At 37.1% G+C, this 12,580-nt stretch overlaps 1 non-coding gene across 1 annotated transcript; it reads left to right on the forward strand.

Annotated features, from left to right (window-relative positions):
* Nucleotides 1-1,272: 1,272 nt before the first annotated feature.
* Nucleotides 1,273-1,404, forward strand: LOC116914137. Its single transcript, XR_004389698.1, has one exon. It is a non-coding gene; the product is annotated as a small nucleolar RNA SNORA17 (small nucleolar RNA).
* The last annotated feature ends 11,176 nt before the right edge of the window (nt 1,405-12,580 follow it).

Genomic DNA, 12,580 nt, shown 5'->3' on the forward strand with positions numbered 1-12,580 from the left:
ATGAAATTTATTCAACTTTAAATTTTTGTATATTTCCTCATAATGTTATGCCTCTAATAACTCTCTCTCTCTCTCTCTCTCTCTCTCTCTCTCTAACAATAAAAATTAGCCAAAAAAGAAATACAGCCCCCCTGGCACACAAACTCATAAAGGAGATTTCATCTTATGTTGACAAAATGCTCCTGACTATGAGCTCTACTAATTAATATGGTTGATGTAGCTGGTGTCACTCGACTGAGAAAAACTGATTTTCCAGTTCCCACCAGCTGTCAGTTGCAAATAACTTATTGGTTAAAGGAAGGGCTTTACACCTACTTGTGTATGTTGTGCTAGTCTTCTGAATTCAAACACAGACCCAATTGGACAATGATCAGAAAGTGAGAGAATTCTGAGCACTCAGACATAACAGGAATTTCACACACACACACACACACACACACACACACACACACACACACACACACACACACACACACAAATAGATAATGTGCAGAGATGAAGATGCTGTGAATATATCATATAGACAAAGCTGAAAACATAAGGAAAAATACAGAATTTCATCACGTTTTTTAAACCAAAACATGCAAAAATCTATGCCATAAATGGTAGTCCTAAACACATGTGGCTTGCCATCTAAAAAGTTTAAACTATGTCTTCTCACATGAAAACAAAGACCTAGAATGTTATACATTAGGTGAAAAGGATTATCAACTAACATGTATCTTCCAATTCTGGTATTTCTTGTAATCTGATGACAAAGATTATCTCAGCAGTCAGTCAATAAAAAGGAGAAAATAGAAGCAAAGGAATATATGACCGATGAAAGTTATAATAAATCCATTAGCTGGAATTTTAGTTTTCCTATGTTGACAGAGAACAAAATCAGTGAATTTAATCAACTATTTTTTATCTGCAGAACAGAAGTAGACTGTAAAACACAGATGATAAAGAAGACAAATTGGTGGTGTTGTTTGAATGAAAAATGTCCCCTTTGGCTCATATGTTTGAATACTCAGTCTCCAGTTGGTGAAAGTGTGATTTGGAGGTGTGATGATGTTGGGGGTGGTACATCACTGAAGGTGGGCTTTGAGGTTTCAGTAGCCACGCCTTTCTCAGTTAACTCTCATTGCTGTGCTAATGGATCAACATGTGAGCTCTCAGCTCCGACTTTACTACCTTGCCTGCTCTTTTGTTCCCTGCCACAATAGTAACAGAATGTAACCTTTGTGACAATAAGGCTTTGATTAAACTATTTTTTAATTTCGTCCTTGTCCTGTGCCTAGAGGCTTTGCATGTGTGGACACTGGGTCACATGTGCTTTGGCAGGCAGAAGAGATTAGAGTAGCTTTGTCTATGCTCAGGGTTCTGACCTATGAAAATCTGAATGATGTGTAGCCTAAAATTCCCCAAAAAGAACAAGCCAAAGACAACCACAAATCTGGCTCCACACATCCAAGGACAGGCTTCTACAGGAACAAGCCATAGAATAGAAGAATTCTGCCTGGGACCATAAGCACCAAACAGGAATTGAGCTCCAGACAGATGATACTTTCATGGGACTACTTGGACAGACCAGGTGAGGAAGAAGCCCAAAACAACCACCATATTTGTGCCACAGGGCCCCTGACAGGGAGTTAAACTGAGATACAAAACCAGCACTCTCTAGGCATGGGGAGCGTGACTTGACTATGCCTGAGAAGACTCCTGCCTGGTGACAAAATGGATGAGTGGGACATAGTACTCCTGAAACCATGCTTGAAAAAACCCAGACAGTCTAATACCCCTGTTGTCACTAAGAGAAGCAAGTAAGTCGTGGAAGAATAGAACAGAAAAAGAAACAGAAGAATGTGGGAGGCAATAAAGAGAGGCAGAACTTGAGACTTAAGCACACTAAGGAACAGCCTGATGTGAATAGTAAGTGAGGTGATGGCACCCGGGATCACCATGGGGTCATGGGCTGTGCTTCTACTGGGGGTTACATCTGTGTCTATGGTCCTGCAGCAGCAAGGGTCTGTGACCACCAAAGGGCAGACAGGCATCCCAGATCTGGTCTGCCTCCAGGGGCTGTGTTGATGTGTGAGAGCTGTGCAGAATTGGCACCATCCTTTACCAGGTCCTGAGAAAGCTGGTCCAGGCATGAGAGCAGGTAAACTTTCCCTGCCCCTAGTCAGATGCAGTGTGGTAGAACAGACACACATTGTAGGAGATGCAGGTAAACCAGGAGAGAGGATAAGAGAGTGGGGAGCTGGCCCCACCACGTGTCTCTCGTGTGGTGGTATGGATGAGGGAGAGATATCCTCCTTTCCTTCGACCCCTCACTGCTTGTGGCAGGTGAGAGATTTGAACCTGGGGTGATGAGAGCAAGAAACAGGACCGTGTACCTCACTAAGACAGCAAAGAAGAGCTAGCCCTGGTTCTGCGGGTTAAGGTGAGCCACCTAAGGGCCTGCCTGTGGGAAAACTAGCCTGGTCTCTTGTCTATTATGTGGAAGAATCTATGAGGAAGAGACCCAGCCTCCTTACCACTGGTGATGGGTAGAGAGCTAGCCCTTATGGGGTCATGAGAGCAGGAAAACTGGCCCTGGGCCTCAGCTGCCACAGCATTTGAGATAGCAGGCCATGCTCTACACCTGGGCAACACACTAGAGCTGAAACTGATGTGGGCAGGATTTCTGATCAAGGACTTGAAAGCAGGAGAGTTGATTGGCTCAGACTAACTCAAATACCACTCAAGCCCAGATCCAGGATTTTGAATTGGCCCCTCTAACATCTACCCTACTGATCAAATGCTGGAGTGCATGAAGTGGTCTGCCCTACAGACACAAAACTACAGCATCTCCATGACATGGAGCAACAACAGAATATCCTATAGGAGACCCAGTGAGTTTTCAGTATTGATAGAGTAGCAGAAGTCAGAGGTCTCATACCAGACCAAGACGTTATCACAATGAACATTTGCAATCAAAGAAGTGTGGACAAAAGGGAATGCTGTGGGACACACTGTGGGACTGCTACAGCTTCCACAGTGAATACGACATGTAAAAAATTATTATTAATAAAAGGGTTTTTTGACAGTGAGAAAGTCCTACTACTGGAGCATCTCATTCTACTTCAAAGGTGATGGACACAGTAGAACCTCCATATAGAGTTTTCCTCAAACATAGCAAGCTGCCACTTGGCAAAAACTGCCCTTGCCTCAACTCTCAACTGCTGACAGTTACTGTCTTAATAATACACAAGCAAGATACGAAGAAAGTCAATTGACATACTTTGCCAATAAAAGGTGGGTTAATCTTTCAATATTCCTCTCTCTTTCTCTGTCTCTCTCTGTCTCTGTCTCTCTCTCTCTCTCTCTCTCTCTCTCTCTCTCTCTCTCTCACACACACACACACACACACACACACACACACACACACACACAAAAATGGGCCAGGCCCAGGCCAGCATTGTTAGGATAGAATAGCTTAGAATCTACCTAAAGTTTATAATCAATAAGCATAAGTCTCCATGTCAGTATTCACTGAAAGGGTGGCCTTAGAAAGCCACATTTTTACAGCTAAGAACCAAACCTGTATCCTCAACAAGGTCAACAAGTTGTCAAGAAGTTGGCAAAACCTATATATAATTATTCTTCAAATCATAATAATAGAAAAGTAACTACATTTGAAATCACAGTAATATAAACTAATAATCCACAGAACTAAAAATTTAAGAATCTGAGTAAGGTGCAAAGGTATAAATTTCTTCATAATCTCCGTAAGCTTTAGCATAGTCAACCTTTAAAAGCTACATGCCCAAGAGATAGCATGCATCAGGCTGCGAATATGGGTATAGGTTGAGGCCAGATAAAATGACCAACAGCAAATTTCTTATCTGGAACAATAAAAATTAAAAAAATATTTTGAATTTAATTAAAACAATATAAACAGCAAACAATAACTACAACAAAACCCTATCCTCTGAAAACCTTATGTTTGACTAAAATAATCTTTAAGCATGAGGTATAAATGAGTACATCTGGGAAGAGTAATGATTAAAATACTGCACAGGTAACAGATAACCTCTGAAGCATAATTATGTTTTGACAACTCACTGTTAAGTTGTTAAGGACTCAGGTTTTGTTTATAGCACCAATGTGGTAGCTGATGGTCAACGTTTACTCTACTTAAAGGGTTTCTGATCCTTTCATTTGAACTCAAAGGCCATGGCCATACAAGTATTGCACTTCCAGACATGTAGACAAAACACTTACAGAAATAAAATAAATATACAAGAGCATGTTTTTTAATTTCACGTTTGGAGGCAGATGTAGGCAGAGTCTTGTTTGCATACTGAATCGTAAGTTAACTGAGGTCACATAGTAGAAACTTGTCTTAAAACAAACAAACAGAAGAGAAAAACAGAGAAATGACTTAGATGTGTCCAATAATTTATGTCTGTATCCCTAGAACATGGAAGGCTGAAACAGAGAATCAGAAATACAAAGCTTTCAAACAGCCTGACCTACCTTTTTTGACCTGTCTTTAAAAATCACACACACACAAACACACACACACACACACACACACACACACACACACACACACACACACACACACACACACCATCCTCCACACACAAATAAATAGGGCACACAAACAGATAGATGATAAATAGATGATAGATAGATAGATAGATAGATAGATAGATAGATAGATAGATAGATAGATAGATTGATAGATAGATAGATAGATAGGCAATAAAATTTTATTCTGGCTTAGGCCTTATAAACCTCAGTTAATGATTGGTACATTATCTGGAACATCTAAGGCCTGAAGACAGAATTCTGAGCATGATAGGGGCACAACATATTATCACACAAAAGACAGAGGGAGAGCGTGAGAGAACTGCTGTTGTAAATGCACATGTTTTTTCAATTGCATGCAGTCCAACCAGAAATCATGATTGCTTTTAAAATAAAACTGTAACCTTGTAAGCATCCTTGCTTTTATGTACTCATACAAACACTCTGAGTATTCCAAATTGATACTGAAATAAAATTCATATCATTTAGTAACTCAGACTACACAAAATGATGCCCTATCCACAATGTGTGTGTGTGTGTGTGTGTGTACTTAGATCACTATGAATGGCATCTATATGCATGAGTGCCAAAGATCAGTCTTGAGTACCAATTTCCCTGCATTGAATGCTTTGCCTTTGAGACAAGACTTTTTTTTTAAAATTAGATATTTTAATTGATATTTCGAATGTTATCCCCTTTCCTGGGGATATCCTCCTCCCCCATCCCTCTACTTCTATGATGGCTGTCTCCCCTTACCCCCTCCCTACTCTGACATTCTCCTACACTGGGGCAAGGTTTTTTAATGACTTGGCCTAACTAGACAGATCTCCATCACCCACATATTTCTATTTTTTCAAGACAATATTAAAGTGTGCATCATTATGTGTGACTTTTTCATTTATGTGGATTCTTGGGGTACAACAAAGGTCCTCATGATTTCCAACACTCAAAACACACTTCCTCTAGATTTTTGATATTGATATAGGTTTATTTTCAATCTAATCTTAATGAAAGCAATTATATACAAACACATAATTAACAAAATTTGGTCTTTTAAATCGGTATCTCTAGATGTATATTCAGAAAAGACAAAAATATTCTAAAAGTAGATATCCCTACTACTTTTAATTTTTTAACATGTTGGCAATTAATGCTAAGGTAAATTAAATGAACATAAATCATTTTCCTGCTATAAAAATACAAAACATCTGCGATACACTTCTAGAAGCATATGCATATGATCTTTGGAGTGTAACATTCAGTTAGGTCATTTACATGAATATCCTGACTAGATACTGGCAAGGAAAAGAACATCGGGACAAAAGCATAGACTTTTCAAGTAGTACACATAAGGGAGAAATGTAAGCTAGAGGCAAGACTTTATTCCTGAAAACCAGTTTGATATGCGGTACAAAAAGATTTTTTAAATGTACATAATCATTAATTTAGCAATTTCACTTTTAGAAATGGGACTGTTTCTTGGTAAAAGGACATAACTTAGAAGAGTCAAAATCCATTTTTAATTTAAAATAAAGCACTGAAGAGTAGATGGTTTCTTAATTAAATAGTGGCAATATGTTGTATCTAGCAGTCTTCTGTCAAGAGAATTAAATACTATCAAGTGATAAGTAAAAAAACTCAATTAAATCAGCACATTTGATATGATAATTTTATTTTACTGCACCAAAATTACAAGTCAGCTGTGTAGTAGAAATATGAGGTTTATTTGTTTTCTGTAGACTCTTTGTAGAAATCATGAATGAATTTTATATGGTTACTATATTAAACTATGATAGCTGAATGGAATATTTTCATACTCAAACATTAATTTTCACCAATGTGTCTGTGAGTTAATCAAGCAGCTATGATGTGACAGGCAGTGTGTAGAGGATTTCATACAAAGTCATGTATAGGAACAGATACATGGTTTGATTATTTAAGCATATTAATTCCACATGGAGTTTTGAGAATATATTATATAAAATTATGTATATAATTATTTTAAGGTTACCAATTATCCTAAGGAGAAATATATTATTTCCATTCATTAAGTTTTGTCACATTTGATTTTTAGTATTTGTAAAATAATGATACATAATAACACTATTAGACCTCATAGATATGGAAACTGGAGTTCACAGAGTTTTTTTAATGGCCTAGGCCAGACATTCCTAATTATCATGTTAGCAAGTTGAGATCTCTCTGACTCTTTAAGTAAATATGTTTATCAATTGTTTGTGGAGAACTCAACGGATACACTAGATGTCATCCTCTGACATAAAGGGTGCAAAGTAAGGACACAGCTCTGCTTGTCTGAGAGAAAAGTGTTGTTTCCGCCTGGCCCTTTATGAAAGGAATAAAGATCAAAAATCTGAAGAAAGTTGGCTGAGCAACCTCAATTATTTTCTGAACCTGACAACTTTCAGGCTGTGATGGCTTGACTGAAAATGGGCTCAAAAGAGTCATGTTTTTGAATACCTAATTGGTGGAATTATGTAAAAAATAGATTGGAAGATGTGGCTACTTGGATGGAGATGTGTTATAAAAATCAATGTTTAAGATTTCAAGTGACTTTTCTGTCATATCATTTCTTATGTGGTCCCTTCTTCATCTCCCTGCTTGTCTGAGATGTGAGCTCTTACCATAATGCCTATGCTCTACTATCGTGAATGACAAAACCCTGGAACCATAGGTCCAATTAAATGCTTTAATTTAAACATTGACTTGATCACAGAGTTCATAAAGTAATTATAACATAAAGTAATCATCAGTTGCTCAGGCTTTAAAGTCAATCTGAGTGTTGACAATTCCAATTTCAAATGACTATCTTACAGTCTCTGAATATCATTTTCCTTCTTTAAATGATGGATATATTGTAGATGTGGAACAATATGGGAATTTGTCAATGATACAGTGCTCATCAAGATAAAAATATTCAAGTTTTGTCTCCCTGCCTCTTCTGCTGTCATGAGGTCCTCTCTTGCATTTCTGAATTACACTAATTCACATAAATTATGGCTCCTGAAGCTTCTTCTACATATGAAGAACTCCTTTGCTAAAATCCAAAAGCCTTTTCTCTATATACTAGTGGTTAACTATAGTATTTTTACTTTGTATTATCATAAGAATGGCACCAATACTTCATCTTGGGTGTATGATCCTTGAAGAAAATCGAGTTTTATTGAGAATACTTGTTGAAATATTTAAGTGTCCATACTTCCTATGCCAACAGTGAGTCTGACAAAAGCAGTGAAAAAATTTTTTATAAAATATTTCATCTGAGGAAGAAAATCATAGTTTTATAAAATATATATCCCATTAGCTTTAATTATGAGGATGAGAACAGTGAATGAGTCAATTATTTTAATTACTTTTATGTGCTTTACCTCCAAATCATTGACTTATCAAATCAATTTTTTAAAAATTAACTTTCAAATTATATAGATAAATGCATTTAATCATTCATTGATAAAGATATATATATACATAATTAATAAAGCAAATTTTTAACAAGAAAATTGTAGTGTAGTATAGATTTATAGTATAGTGTAACCTACCTGAAACAAATATAAAGAAAACAATATTATTCTATTGCTCGCAACAATAAGCATCCTTTGCTGGTATCTTTAAAAAAAACTGGACACATTTTGCATAAAGAAGTATAGATTGGGGTTTGAACAAAGTCAATAAAAATTGTACTTCTTTCTATTGAAAGTATTATCTTAGTGGATTTCTGATAGTAACTGAAGGAAAACTTCCAATCAAAACTGTAAAACCACTAATTACAAAGAATTTAACAGGTTGGGGATTTAGCTGAGTGGTAGAGCACTTGCCCAGCAAGCACAAGGCCCTGGGTTCAGTCCCCAGCTCTGAAAAAAAAAGAAAAAGAAAAAAATAAATAAACAAAGAATTTAACATACTAAGAATTGCATAAATTATCACCTATTATTTTGGTGATCCCCATCGGAACCTTAAAATGAAGATTATTAGACCATGATATGAAACACAGGGACCTGATGCCTCATAGACTTGTCTACAGGCCAGTTTGACGAAGGCATTCTTCAATTGAGAGTTCCTCTTCCCAAATAAATATAGCCTGCATTAAATGGACAAAACATAAATAACACAGGGTTTGGAGATATATGTATATATATGGTGTGTATGTATATATAGATATAGATATGTGTATATATTGTGTACATATAGATATGTATGTGTGTGTGTTTGTGTGTGTGTGTGTGTGTGTGTGTAGATATATAGGCTACAGTGAGATTCTTAACTCTAAGCAATATGATAGTTTATATATGACTTCATTCATTAATCAAATACCCAGATCGATATATTTAATAGAACTGTAGAGATGATGGAATGTGTCATATAGAGTAAACAATCCAATATATATGGCTGCCACAAGATAAACTAGTATAAATACAACCAAAATAAACAAGCAAAAAAACCCAAATACTAGGAATATGTTAGCTGTTTTAAGATTGCTATGGTAAAATACCCAGAGAAGAGCAACTTAAGAGGCAAAGCACTTCTAGGTGGAGGTTTAAGAGATCTACAGTGATGCATAATCTGTAGCATTGCAGTGGGTAAGCAAGGCATGGCATGGGTCAGGTTCCTGTGAGTCAGGTTCAAAGCCTTTCTTCCCTCAGAGAAGGAAGTTCTCAGAGTCCCCCAGGGACTCATTATCTAATAAGCCTCTTGTTTTTAAAACAAAATCCTAAACAATCAACTTACCAAATGAATATTCAGGAGCCAGAAATGTGGGGAAGGCCTGCTAGCTCAGACAAGCAGAGAAAGCATCCAGTTGGCCTTCTTCAATCAACATCCCAGATGGGAAAAGTTCCTTCTCCTTCTCCATACTGTCTTAGGTACCCTTCATCTTGCAAAGCCTCCATTCTCTTTCTTGGGTTTTCTTGATGTTCACTCCCTGTCAACCTCAGCCTCTTGACCTATCATTGACTTTAGTACTTGTTTACAGAAATCTCTTGGCTTAAAGGTGGGTGCTAGGGTTGAGCCACACCACAACTACTTATTTACTTATTTACAGTGATCAGAAAGCTGTGGGCCTCAAGTGGTCTACTAGAGCTTAGAAAGACAAGGTTTTTCCAGTTGACAATCTTGGGGTTCACAATATGATCAAACATCCTACAACAGTCTCTACCTTGCAACTGTTCTCCAGCCTTCTCACACTGATACCAGCTAGGAAACAAGTGTCCAGCGTGAGAGCCCATGGTGGGTCCGTTATATTGAACTAGGACCTCAGACCACTGCAGTGAATATCTGGGAGTGTGGTAGACTTAGCTTTTCACATGGCTCTTCTTCTTCAAGTTCTCATAAACTAAGCAACCGGAAGGCTTAGTAATTTACAAAGAGTCCAGAAAACTGGTTGGGGAAAACAAAAAACAAAAAAACAAACAAACAAACAAAAAGTATAGTCAGACAGACTCACTTCATAGTTAAAACCTTTCACTAATATAATAGGGAAAATACACCTGAATGAAATTTAGAGGGGAGAAAAAGGAAGAAAAATGTGCAGAAAATGAACCAGTGAAAAATTATGACAAATAATAGATTCATTCAGTAATGGAACAAAAATACAAACAAGCGTAACTCTTCTTAAAGCTTATGCAATTTATAAAACAACTACTTTTTCTCCTTAGACGTAAAAAATGTACTTAAATAGAACAAAAACTATGCATGCAATGTAAAAGGCTATTTTGGTAAAATCCAAACCAGAGCACATTAGCAGTGAAGGTCTTAAAAACACTCTCCTTTCAGACTGAAGGATCAAGGAGATAACTATTTCCCTGAGATAAATCAGGCTTGGTGCTATCTCGGCAGCAGAATAAATTTGCTGCCATCCAAAGCTCAATATTTAGTGATTTCCATTCTTCCGGTGCACAAAATTGGCTTAATTCAGAGATCTCGTCTATTGAAAATCTGGTATTTTGTGTAATTAAGAAAAATCCTTCAAAACTGAAAGCATTTTAAATAAGCCATTCAGCTTTAAGATCACACCAGAAACCAAACAGAGCAGCTTCGGCTAAAATAACTCTTACAAGAGAAGATAAAATAATGCTTCCATTTTCCTGTCTTTTAAATCCGGTGGTAATGGCCTGTAATTATAGAGCACCTCTCTTCCATGGAGCTTAATGTGTTTTGCCGATGTTAGCTCATTAATCCTTCCATGTTCCTTTTAAGGTAGGAATCATGGTCCTCATTATACAGATGGAGAACCTGAGGCACAGAGAAGTTAATTGGTTTGCCCAAGGTCACACAGCAAGTAAGTGACAAGGCTATGACTTCTGACTCATGGTCTAATCCCTTGCACACCAGGCCATTCGGCGTTTTCCCATTGGGAAGAAAGAATACATTCATTTTTATCAAAGTTCAACTCCAGACTGCAAAATTCCTTGGGGCAAAGTTACATACTGCAATTTCACACCACAGTGTTGGCACAGTGTCAATTCACACAGAGGAGATCTTGTACTGAGTTGCAAGGTTACTAATAAAAATAGAGAAGAAAAAGACTCAAAAACCACTTCATTGCAGTGCCTGCATCTTTGCAACTTACACCGCCCGTTCTCCTTCTCAGACAACGAGCTGTGAGCATAAAAACTTCCAAATGTCAGATATGAAATTGTAACGATCATAAATGCTTTGCAAAACCTTCTAAAGGTGATAAAACAAAAACCCTAACTAGGTCGTTACAAACATGTTTTATAGACGAGCTTCATTTGTCTACATGTGTGTGTGTGTGTGTGTGTGTGTGTTTGTGTTTGTGTGTGTGTGCTTTATTGATTCATCTACAACACGCACACCCTCCTCTCTCCGATCTTTGGAAACCATTCATAAATAAGCACTCTGATCCAAGCTGGATAAATAACCAAGACATTTAAAAGTTATCACTTCACAACAACAGCAAAGCACTACATGCAGTCACTGTCTAATTGGCAAGATAAATCAGTGATTGTGTAAAATCTGAGGGAACATAGCCTAGACATTAAAGTCATCTGATTACTTGATATCTCAATTTTCTAGCTAGGAGAGCAGCACAGAGTGCCATAGCTTTGGTGACTAAAGATGCAATAACAATATTCAATAGCCCATTTATATCTTTTAGCTCAAAATCAGGGAGGATTCAGGGAAGGACTAAAGTGTAGCTTTTTTTATTCTAATATAATTGCCATTAACGGTACTTTTCTCTGGAGTATAACCATGAAATAGAGAGTGGGATTCTAAATGGAACGAATGCTCTAAATATGTGGTAGTATTTCAGAAAAGCACAGCCAGGATCCTCTCCATGAAGTAGCACCAGTGCTTAGAGAATGCCATCCTGCTGGCTCTTCGTGTGCAAGTGTAGTTAGCTAAACCTTGAGGTAAGTCCAGAAAGCAGTGAAGAGCCATTCCCTGCTCGCACAGTGACATCGCCCTGCATCGTTTATGCTTATGATGTGGAAATGGAACGCTGTTGTAACGCGGATCTGAAAAATCTCTGCAAAAAGATCACATGTTGAAAGCTTGCTTCTCCCTGTGGTCCTATTCAGAAGTGTGGCTTGGCAGAGTTGAATGGATCGGATCGTGGAAAGTGTGAATTCAATAGATTTATTCAACCAGATTAAAAATGAGATTTAGCTATTCAGAAAAGTTTGGCTTGACCTCGAATTCTATTCATTTTAAAAGGAATCTTATCTAGAACCCGTGAATATGTTGAGAATATTCTTCCCAAACATTTACATGAAGCTCACATATCAAAGTAACCCTTAGACATATATGCAAAAGCAATTGGAGAAAGTCATTTTTGGTTGCTGATAGGTTTTGAAGAAGATATTAGTTTGGGGTACATATGATTGATGTAGTATCTCAAAGAAGCAGTCATATACATACATAATGGATGTTTTATTTTGTTTTTACAATTTTTATTTTAATTTACTTACTCACTTTACATCCTGATTACAAAATAGATTTTTAAATCATTTTTTTTATCATTAAACTACATTTGGTGCTC

This window comes from Rattus rattus, chromosome 12, assembly GCF_011064425.1.
Source record: "Rattus rattus isolate New Zealand chromosome 12, Rrattus_CSIRO_v1, whole genome shotgun sequence".
Lineage (NCBI taxonomy): Eukaryota > Metazoa > Chordata > Mammalia > Rodentia > Muridae > Rattus > Rattus rattus.